The following is an 11636-nucleotide window of genomic DNA, read 5'->3' as shown; positions in this document are numbered from 1 at the left end:
TCTATCGAGTAAGTATAAATCAAGGGATCACAGTAATATTAATAGGATCTTTTATGGATGCTGGTGAACAACTAATTATTATGAAAGCTAAAAAACAAAGAAAAAGAACCAAGAACATTTGGTTTTCCAGAGGCACAAAATAAGAAGTACTTGATAAGGGGAAATTTCTCTATGTAGAGAGAAAACGACATATACGAGAGAAATCGTAGAATTAGAAGATGATTTGCAGGACCCTGGAAATTGGCTGCGATGCCTCGATGACTGGGGTTCTGTTTGGAAATGTGGGGAAAAGTCTCCGTGCTGTATAGGGACTAGGAATGGACACCCAGAAGGACGTTCAACCCCCAAAGCAGCAGCCAATGATATATGTCTGCAGAGAATGTCACACAAAAAATTAAATAAAATCTAGGGATCCAATCAGATGCAGAGAATGTGGATAGAGAATAATGTACAAGAAAAGAACCAAAAGATTGGTTGCTTTTGATACTCAATGAAACATAGGAATTCAGAGGAGTGTCTTCCTTTGTACTTGGATTTGACCCTTTAATGTTTCTCTTTATTGTATAGCTTTTCATTCAGCACACTTACCTTATGAATATAACTGTGTACATATGATTTCATTTTGTTTCATTTTCCAAACCAAATTGTATTTAGGTATCAGTGATTTGTATAAAGATTTTTTGTTTAATTAAATGACTTGATTTAATTTTATTGTATTATGTGATCAGACACAAAATGAAGGTTAAAATTGCTTCCAAATCACACTTTTAATTAAAGACTTGTTAGAAATGCAGACTTCTAGAGTCCTATAAATTCTAATTAAATAAGTTCCTTGTAAATGTCATTTCTCTATTGTGAACTATTGGTAAACTCTCTAGCATTATTTGGTACAGGTTAAACTGGTCTACTTGCTCTCAGTATAAAGATACAAAGAATTAAAAAATAATAGATAAAATCAGAAATGAATAGATACATAAAGGGATGCCTGAGAACTTGTGAAAACAAGTTGCTTCTTCACATATACAGGGACATATGCATGCCCACCCTTCTGAAATAAGTTCTGTATAGAAAATTTGTCGAAGTGGAGTAGTTACTTTGAGTCAAAGACTGAAAGATTAGAAGTAGCATTACTGGAATTGGGAAAACAACCTGTGTAAAAACTCTGGGGCAGAATGTGAACTTGTCTTGTTCCCACTTCAAAATGAAACCTGTGTGACTTAAACTTCATCAACAGTGAGATAGTGGGAAAATATGTGGTTGCATTTTTGCCCGTGGATGCCACCAAGAAAGTGTTGTTAAAGTCTCTCTTCCTACTGCCATCACGTCTAAATCAGAGTCCCCTAAAGAGCCTGAACATGTGCAAAAGCTATTCATTAAAGGGCTGAACTGAGACTGATGATAGTCCTCGAAACCATTTTGAATAATGGGGAACACTCATGGACTGTGTGGTGATGAGAGACCCAGACACCAAGTGCTCCAGGGGCTTTGGGTTTGTCACTTATGTCACTGTGGAGGAAGTGGATGCAGCCATGAATGCAAGACCATAAAAGGTGGATGGAAGAGTTGTAGAACCAAAGAGAGCTGTCCCAAGAGAAGATTCTCAAAGACCAGGGGCCCACTTAACTGTGAAAAAGTTCTTTGTTGGTGGCATTATAGAAGACACTGAACAATGTCACATATGAGAATGTTAAGAACAGTTTGGGAAAATTGAAGTTATTGAAATCATGACTGACTGTGAGTGGAAAGAAAAGGAGCTATACTTTTGTAACTTTTGGTGACCATGACTCTGGATAAGATGGTCATTCAGAAATACCATACTGTGAATTGGCCACAATGTGAAGTAATAAAAATCCTGTTAAAGTAAGCAATGGCTAGTGCTTTGTCTAGCCAAAGAGGTTGAAGTGGTTCTGGAAACTTTTGTGGTAGTTGTGGAGGTGGTTTTGGTGGAAATGACAATTTCAGTTGTGGAGAAAACTTGAGTGGTTGTGGTGGCTTTGGTGGCAGCTGTGGTGGTGGTGGGTATGGTGGCAGCAGGGATGGCTACAATGGATTTGGTAATTATGGAAACAGTTTTGGAGGTGGTAGAAGCTACAATGATTTTGACAATTACAATAGTCAGTCATCAAATTTTGGACCCATTAAGGTGGAAACTGGACTTTATGGTGCTAGAGGCCAATAGTTTGCCAAAACACAAAACCAAGGTAGCTCTGGAGGTTCCAGCAGCAGCAGCAGTAGCTATGACAGAGGCAGAAGGTTTTTCTACTGCCAAGAAACAAAGCTCAGCAGGACAGGTGAGTCAGAGAAGTGACAGGGAAACTATAACTTGGCCCAGCCAAGCACAGTGGTGGCAGAGCCTAGCTGCTACAAAGAAGACATGGTTTAGACAATACTCATGTGTATGGGCAAAAATACTCAAGGACTGTATTTGTGACTAATTGTATAACAGGTTATTTTAGTTTCTGTTCTGTGGAAAGTGTAAAGCATTCCAACAAAGGTTTTAATATAGACTTTTTTTTTTTGCGGTGCTGGGGATTGAACCCAGGGCCTTGTTCTTGCAAGGCAAGCACTCTACCAACTGAGTTATCTCCCCAGCCAATATAGACTTTTTATATTTATTTTTTGCACACATGCTATTAATTGCTAAATGTTAGTCTGATCATGATGCTGCATAAATGTGTCTTAAAAAAAGAATATGATTTGCAACCCAAAATAAAGTAATGGATAAAGACTATAATCGTCAATGATTGCTAATGGCAAAATATGAGAAACAAATGTCACATACTTCTTAGTGGAAGTATATACACCACCTACAAACTATTTTTGCCAAAAAATGGATCTTGAACTTGCTCAGATATCTAGGTCTCATTACTAGTTTATAGGAAATACAGGGGACAGAAGAATCCAGTAAATAAAAGCTTCAGGATGCAATCAGCAACTCCAGAATTTGAGACATTTTACATGACACAAGATCCAGCTTTTTCAATAAATCATTGCAAAAATAAATAAATAGAGAGGAAGGAAAAGCCTACAGACCTAAAAATGACTGAAAAGATGTACCAACCATTTGTCATGTATGATCCTTATTTAAATCATGATTTCAAAAAATGTATACAATTATGAGATAATAAGGAAAACCTGAACACTATATCTTTGATGGTATCAAAGAATTATTCAAAATTTTAAATAAATAAACTTCATTTTTTAGAGCAGTTTTAGATTCACAGCAAAATTGGCAGAAAATAGAGAGGGTTCCCTTTTATCTATGTCCCTACGCATGTACAATCTCCTCCTCCACTATTGACATCAGGCACCAGAGAGGTATATTCGTTCCAATCCATGAACCTTCATTGACATATCATTATCACTCAATATCAATAATTTACATTGGGGTTTACTCTTGGTGTTGCATATTCTATAGGTTTTGGCAAGTATTAAGTGACAGGCATCTGACATTGTATTATATGGAGTAGCATTGCCATAAAAATCCTTTTTACCTAATTAGTGTTCTTTTCCCCTTAACATTTGTCACCCATTGATATTTTTACTATGTTGATAGTTTTGCCTTCAACCAAGGATACCTTGGTTGCTCTAAAATCTGGCAATTATGGAAAAGAAGCTGTTAGAAACATCTGTGTGCTACTTTTTGTGTAGACATGTTTTCAATTCATTTGGATAAATAAAAAGAAGAATAATTGCTGAAATTTATGGTAAGGGTTTCTTTAATTTTGTAAGAAACTATCAAATTGTCTTCCAAAGTGATTGTGCGTTTTGTATTCTCACCAGCAATAAATTAGAGTACTATTACTCTCACAACATTTTCAGGATCTGTGTTTTTCAGTGATTTGGGGTTTTGGCCAGTCTGGTAAGTGTGTAGTGGTATCACATGATGGTTTTAATTCCCTAATAGCGTATAATGCTGAATATCTGTTCATAGGCTTACTTGCCATCTGTAAATCTTCTTTGGTTATATGATATGACTGCTCAGGTCTTTTGACTTTTTAAAATCGGTTTGCTTCTTTTCTTGTTGTGTTTTAATAGTTCTTTGTGTATTTTAAAAAACAGTCCTTTATCAGATGTATCTTTTGTAAACATTTTTCCAAGTCTATAAGTTGTCTTTGCATCTTTTTAGTAGTGTCTTTTTCAGAAAAGTTTATAATTTTAATGATACCCAGTTTATGGATTATTTCTTTCATGGATCGTGCCCTTTGATATTGTATCTAAAAGTTCTCTCCTATTTCCAGAATCACATAGATTTTTCTTCTATGTTATCTTCTAGGAGTTTTATAGTTTTGTGTTTTACATTTATGTCTTTGATCCATTTGGAGTCAATTTTTGTGAATGGTATAAGGTCTTATTTTTATTGTGTGTGGATGTACACCTGTCCTAGCACCATTTATTGAAATGACTGTTTTTGCTTCATGCACATTTGCTTGTTTGTCAAAGACCAGTTGGATATAGTTATGTGGATCTAGTTCTGAGCCCCTATTCTGTTTCATTGATCTACTTGTCTATTCTATTACCTATACCAAACTGTCTTGATTATTATGGTTTTATTAAATAATGTTAGCCCTCCAACTTTGTTCTTCTCCATCAATATTGGGTTGGATATTCTGTGCCTTTTGCTTCTCCATATGTGTCAGTCAGCCTTTTGTCACTGTGACCAAAATACTCAACAAGAACAACTTAGAGTAGGAAAAATTTATTTCGGCTCATGATTTCAGAGGTTTAGAGGTTTAGTCCATGGTTGACTGAGTCCATTGCTGTGGGTCCGAGGTGAGGCAGCACATCATGGTGGAAAGGCATGGCAGCTGGGTAGTAAGGAGCCGCAGGGAAGAAGAACTCTTCCCGGGCACAGCCCTAGTCACCCTCCTCCTCCAGCCATGCCCCTCCTGCCTACAGTTATCACCCAGTTATCCTTCAAACTAGGATAACTTACATCTTTCATAGTCCAATAATTTTACTTCTGAATATTCCTGCATTAACACAGGAGCTTTTGGGGGATGCTTCATATACAAACTATAACACTATTTAAAATTAGAATCAGGTTTCAAATCCATAAAATAACTTCCTGTGTTTCAGATGGGATTGTGTTGAATCTATAACTCAAGTTGGGAAGAACTAATATCTTAACATTATTGAGTCTTCTTATCTGTGAACATGGAACTCTTCATTTCCTTATTTATTCTTTGATATCTTTCATCAGAGTTTTGTAGTTCCCCTCATTTATATCTTATACATATTTTGTTAGATTTATACTTAAGTATTTCATTGTTTAGTGTGCTAATGACAACGGTATTACATTTTTAATTTCAAATGCCACTGGTTCAATTGCTGATAGATAGAAAGAGATTGACTTTTGTGTTTTAACCTTATACCTAGTAATCTGGCTATAATCACTTATTAGTTTCAAAGTTTATTTTTTTCAGATTTTCTACACAGGTGATTATGTCATCTGCAAAGACAGTTTTATTTCTCCCCTCACAATGTGTATAATTTTTATTTACTTTCCTTGACTTATTGCATTTCTAGGACTTCTAGTCAGATACTAAAAAGAATAGTAAGAGGGAACATTCATGCCTCACCCCTGATCTTAGCAGGAATGCTTTTAGTTTCTCATTGTTATGTATTGGTGTTAGTTATACTTTTTTTTTTTGTGGGGAGGGGGTAGATATTCTTTTATACAAAGAGGAGGTTTCCCTTTATTTCTAGTATGTTGGATTTTTTTTTATCTTGAATGAATGTTAGATTTTGTCAAATGTTTTTCCTGCACTGATATTATCATGTGACTTACCCATTGTTGTGATGGATTGCATTAATGAACTTTCAAGTATGAATCAATCTTGCATCCCCTGGGATAAATACCACTTATTCATGATGTGAAATTATTTTTATACCTTATTGTATTTGGTTTAGTAATACTGGTTGAGGATTTTTTTATGTATGTTCATGAGCAGTATTGTTCACAATTTTCTAATATCTTTGATTTTTGTTAGGGTAATGCTGACCTCATAGAATAAGTTAGGGCTTATTTCCCCCACTTCTTGGAAGAGAATGTGGAAGATTGGTATAAGTCCTTCCCTCAGTGTTTAGATGGATTCTCCAGTGAATTCACATGGGTCTAGTGCTTTTTGTTTTGAAAGAGTATTTTTAATAGCTTTATTTTATACACACACACACACACACACACACACACACACATTATATATATATATATTCATCTCTTTCTTTTTTTTTTTTATGTGACTTTTGGCAGATCAAGTCTTTTGAGGAACTGACCCATTTTATCTAGGTTACCAAATTTGTGGACATAGAGCTATTCATAGTATTCCTTTTGTTTTTAATTTCTGTAATGCCCATAGGCTTTGTGGTGGTGTTCCTTTCTTCATTCATGGTATTAGTAATTTGGATTCTCTCTTCTTTTTTTTTTATAGTCTGGATGGAGGCTTATTGATTTTATTAATTTTTTCCCCAATAACCAGATTTTGGTTTTCTTCACTTCCCTTTTGATTTCCTCTTCTCAATTTCATTGATTTTCTGCTCTAACTTTTGTTATTATTTTTTTTTCTTTTCTTCTAGTTTCTATATTCTATTTATATTAAAGATTTATTGTTTATAGTAAAATAAAATTTATAATAAAACAATAAGTGATCTTCAGAGGGCTAGGGAATGTGTAGGGATAACCATGTGAACCTTTTTTGTAAGACATGTCTACTGGCAACAAATTCCATCAATTTTTATTTATCTGAGGAAGTGTTTACTTATCCTTCACTTTTAATGGGAAATTTTATATAGAAAATATTTATATTGATATTTTTTCCCCCAGTTTTAACACTTTAAATATTTTGCTCCATTCTCTACTAACTTTGTTTTTGTGGGAGAAGTCAGCTATAATTCTTTATTCCTCTGGAGGTAAGACTTTTTCCCTTCTGAATTTTTTTTTAATCTTTGGTTTTATGAAGTTTGAATATGATATGCCCATGTGTAGTTTTTTTGGCACTTATTCTACTTGATATTCTCTCAGTTTCCTAGATTTGTGATTGGTGTTTGAGATTAATTAGGGGAAGTCTCAGTCAGTACTTTCACTATTTCTTTGGTTCTTTTCTCTCTTTCCTTCCCTTGTAATGGTATTTCGATTATGGGTGTGTCATACATTTTGTAGCTGTGACACAATTTTGTGTATTCTATTCTGTCACTTTAGTATTTCTTCCCTTTGCTCTTAAGTTATAAATTTTTAGTTGTCAAATCCTCAAGCTCAGGGATTCTTTCTTTAGCCAAGTCCAGTGGGTCTATTTGTGGGTCATTGTTGAACAATGATCCCATTGTTCAATTTATTTTTGGTGTGAAAATAGTACAGTATGTTTTAATGATGAGTTTTTTTAGGGATTCTAACTGAAGTGTTGAAAAATTAAATTATATTATTATGTCTAGGATTTGCCCCATACAGTAGTGTATGTGGATATGGGGGTGGGGAAAGAATAGATGGAGATAGAGATGAACAAATTTGGGTATAATTTAATAAATGTTGAAGTTGGGTGATTCATCCATGGGGATTTATTATACTGTTTTCTCTGGTATTTGTATAAATTTGAAATTTCCCATAATAAAATGGATAAAAAGAGGTTAACAGAGAGAGGGGAACAATTTAATTCAGAGAATATAGTGGTAGTTTCAGATCTCGCAGTACCTGGGAAGAATGTTTCCTGAACCCTTCAAATTATACATAAATGCCCAAAGTTGCTAGTAGACCTGCTCAGGAGCTATGCCTCCTGCAGACTGTTTTCATGGTACACTTCAGTGCTATTCTTCTGATTCTCTAAAAGCTGGTATCTGTGGCTGCCTGCACAGCCCAGGGCAAATTCCACGTGTGCTGTTAATCAAGTTTGCTAAACTGCCACCAAGTCTAGGGGTCATTGCTTCCCCTGGACTCTGCTCAGTGCTATTGATTCCTTCCTGCTGCCCTGTGGTCTCGTGACCTCTCTGAACGCCCCATGGCCTGTGTTTCCTGTCCCTCAAGGAGCACGTTTGCCTGTTCCATGGCTTCCCTTGCTGCAGGGAATACAGTGTGATGCCTAATAAAATCTATTGAGCAACAATAAAGTTCAAGGTTGGCTCTTCCTGCAGAGGAGTTTAGCCTTATCTGCTTTCAGCACCACTCTCCCTGTGGTACTTAGACTTGTTGAAGATTTTCAGAGCAATTGGTTTTCAAGCTGTCACTGCTAACCCTGACTCAAGCCTTGGAGATGACCTTTCTCCCAGGCTGGATTATTTATGTCTATCCTGCAGTCTCACCAGGGAAGTGTGTTTTGGCCCCCAAACAAAGATGTCTGTCTCCTACATGACCTCCAAATAGTTCCTGCACATGACCCTCCACTGGGATAATTTGCTGAAGTTTGCTGACTTATTTTAGTTGCTTAAGATTGTTTAATTTTTGAGGTACCTGAGGCATCTCTTTGGGGATCTAGCGTACCCATTTCAAATAGGTTCAAAATACATCCCACAGATTGTGGGTATAATTTTCAGAAAGTTCCTGAAGACTTTGGGACAATGAATTATAGTGCTGACCAAGATGAAAAATACAAAATAAATTTTAGGTTTTGAAAGTAGCATGGCCTAGTGGTTAAAAGTATGGCCATTATCAAGCTGATGTGAGTTGAGATATTAGATCTATCATAGATGTGTGAATTTTAAATTCAATTTAATTTTAATTGACAAATAATAATTGTATATATTTATGGGGTACAATGTGAAGTTTTGATATGTGCATGCCTTATGGAAAGATTAGATCAAACTAATTAACATGCCAATTACCTCACATGCTTATCATGCTTGATGGTGGGAACATTTAAAACCCACTTTCTTTCTTTTTTTATTTTTTGAGACAGGTTCTCGATAAATTGCTCAGGGCCTTGCTAAGCTGCTGAGGCTGGCTTTGAACTTGTGACCCTCCGATTATAGGCAGGTGTCACCACACCCAGCCTTAAAACTTACTTTCTTAGGAGTTTCAAAACATACATTTGCATTGATAATTATAGCAACAGTCGTGCAGTAGATCTCAAAAACTTATCCCTCCTGTCTAACTGAAACTTTGTACTTTTGACCACATTCTCCTCCCTTAGCCCCTGGTAACAAATTGCTGGGTGATTTTGAAAAATCAGCTAATATCCTGAGATTCTGTGGAATAGTTAGGATTTTGAATGTCCCCCAGAGGTCCATGGATTAAAAGGCTTGGTTCCCGGTGTGGTGCTATTAGAAGCTGGTGGAATATTTAGGAAGTGGGGCACTGTGAGAATTCCTTAGGCTACTGGGGACATGCTCTTGAAGGGAATTGTGGGATCCCAGTCTCTTCCCCTTCATCATTGTGTTTCTTGCCTCTTGATATAAATGGTTTTGTTTCACTGTATATTCCTACCATGATGTGCTGCCCTCACCATGATATGCAAAGAATTGGGACTACTCAGTCTTGGATTGGAACCTTCAGAACTGTGAACCAAAATAAAACTTTTCTCTTTCTAAGTTAATTGGTTCAGGTATTTTGTTACGGTGGTGGAAAGCAACTACTACACTTAGTTTCCTCAGCTTTACTGTGCTTCTTATCACAGGGTGGTGCTGTAAAGAGTGAAAGACCGATTATGGGTATGCTCGCCACATAGTGATTGTTCATTAAATGCTATTACATATTATTTACAAAATTAACCATGAAATATAGTCATCATTCTTAGAGTGACAGCATTCAAAACTCTCAGCTTTTCATACATTCATCTATTACAATGCTGAACATCTTTTACTGTAATTATTTTTTAAATTGTTTACAAACCTAGCCTAAATGACAGGAGCTCCCCCCTGTTTATTTTTTCTTCCTAATATTTAGCAATACTGTGGTACTCATGTAGTACTCAATATTTTTTGCTCAATATTTTTCACTTGTTATCAGCATCAAATTAAACTGCCTTTTTTAAAGTCATAAAACAGTGTGCATACACATACTCATGTGCCTCCATATCTATGATCACAATACAGTCAGTTATGACACTGGATTCATTACCTACTTCTCACAGAAGTGGTTATTGAAGGCAATTTCAGGAGAAGGCTGTTGAAGGCTCCTCCCTCCTCACACCGAAAGGGCTGGAGTATGGAGTAAGGTCATTGCTCAGTGGGCAAGATGATGATGAGCTGTTGTTTTGTAGATGCTCATAGATGAAGGCTATTTGCCTGTGGTAGGATATTCATTTTGTGACCTTTCCTGTAAGTAGTATGCAGTTTTCCAAACAATTACATTGACTAGGACGTCCCTGGATTTTTCTCTGATGCCTCTGAGTTCTGTGTTCAGTTCTTCAGGGGTATAAGAAATGGAGCTCACTAGGTTAGAGCAATACCATTTGCAGTGTAATGTAGGCAAGGGGAGACACATCTGGTTTAGATAAATGAGATGACTGACAGATAAAGATGCTTTGATTTAAGTTTTTTTCTACCTAAGTATAACTCTGTTAAAACAGTATAACAATCAATCCTTAGTTAACTATAGTTACATAGTCATTCACTTACAATGATGACATTATTAGAAACAAGTTTTAGGGAAATTTACTCTTTCTTCTCACACTACAAGACTGTAAAGGCCTACTCACTGTATTTCCAGACCTCTCTGATTTTGTCATAAGCCTTTTGTTATCCAAGTTCCCTGATTTGACCTTGATCACCAGTTACTGAATAGCCTTTACTACACATGGGAGAAGTTCTTTGAGATGGGTTTGGGTCAAATATTTCTTCTATTTGCCATAAAAATGAAAACAACAAGGTGAAAATATTAAAACATAAAGAAAAAACCTTCATAACTTTAAGTTCCAGGCCCATTGAAAATTTTAAAGACTTATTGTCTCAACCTATTCCTCTGTCTGAAGTCATCTCCTTTAAATAATTTATCTTTCTGGAGGAAACTCAGTCTTCCTTGCAAATTCTTTCTTTGTGCATCTACATCTTTCAACGTACACATGGGTCACACAACAATAACATAGAGTCTCAAATGTTTTTGGATTTTTAAAAAGCGCTTGGTGTCCACATTACTCTTTTAAGGTAGGAAGCATCACAGAGGGGTACAGAGACTGTCCCAGGGTTGGACCATTTCTTGCTGATGCAAATCAGCAACTTGTTGGATAGAGACAGATTTTCTTAAAACCCAGGAAGTTGGCATCAATAGGTTCTTAGCTCTTTTCTTCTGAAGATAGGAGCCTTATTAGTTTGTCATTTCTATATTTTCTACATAAATACTCCTGGTGTATGCTAAACATACAATTTTAAAAGTAATAATAAAAAAAAGAAGCTTCCCTACTGTTTTCTCCGAAGTGGGTGAAGAAATAGAACGTGCGCATGTAAACTATGATTTAGATATAATCTTTATTCAGAAGCCCAAGTTACTACTTTAAGACATTGGAAAGAACATCCAGGGACAATATCCTGATTAAACATACTCAACTAAAGTTAGAGTTCTCTTAAGCTTTATTAAATATATATTTATAGTATTGATTTTCTACTTTAATACAGATGAGAATAAATTACTTGCACTGTGTCTCATCCAGCCTTGAAATGGAATTCCCTTAGTGTAGGGAATACCAGAGTCAGGACAGCCATGACCCTGAAGAATT

The 11636-nt window shown here is 35.8% G+C and overlaps 1 pseudogene; it reads left to right on the top strand.

Moving 5' to 3' along the window:
• Nucleotides 1-317: 317 nt before the first annotated feature.
• On the top strand, nt 318-494 carry LOC124961495 (DNA-directed RNA polymerases I, II, and III subunit RPABC4-like; annotated as a pseudogene).
• The last annotated feature ends 11142 nt before the right edge of the window (nt 495-11636 follow it).

The sequence above is a fragment of the Sciurus carolinensis genome, chromosome 12, assembly GCF_902686445.1.
Source record: "Sciurus carolinensis chromosome 12, mSciCar1.2, whole genome shotgun sequence".
Lineage (NCBI taxonomy): Eukaryota > Metazoa > Chordata > Mammalia > Rodentia > Sciuridae > Sciurus > Sciurus carolinensis.
This window is presented reverse-complemented; position numbering and strand designations above follow the sequence as displayed.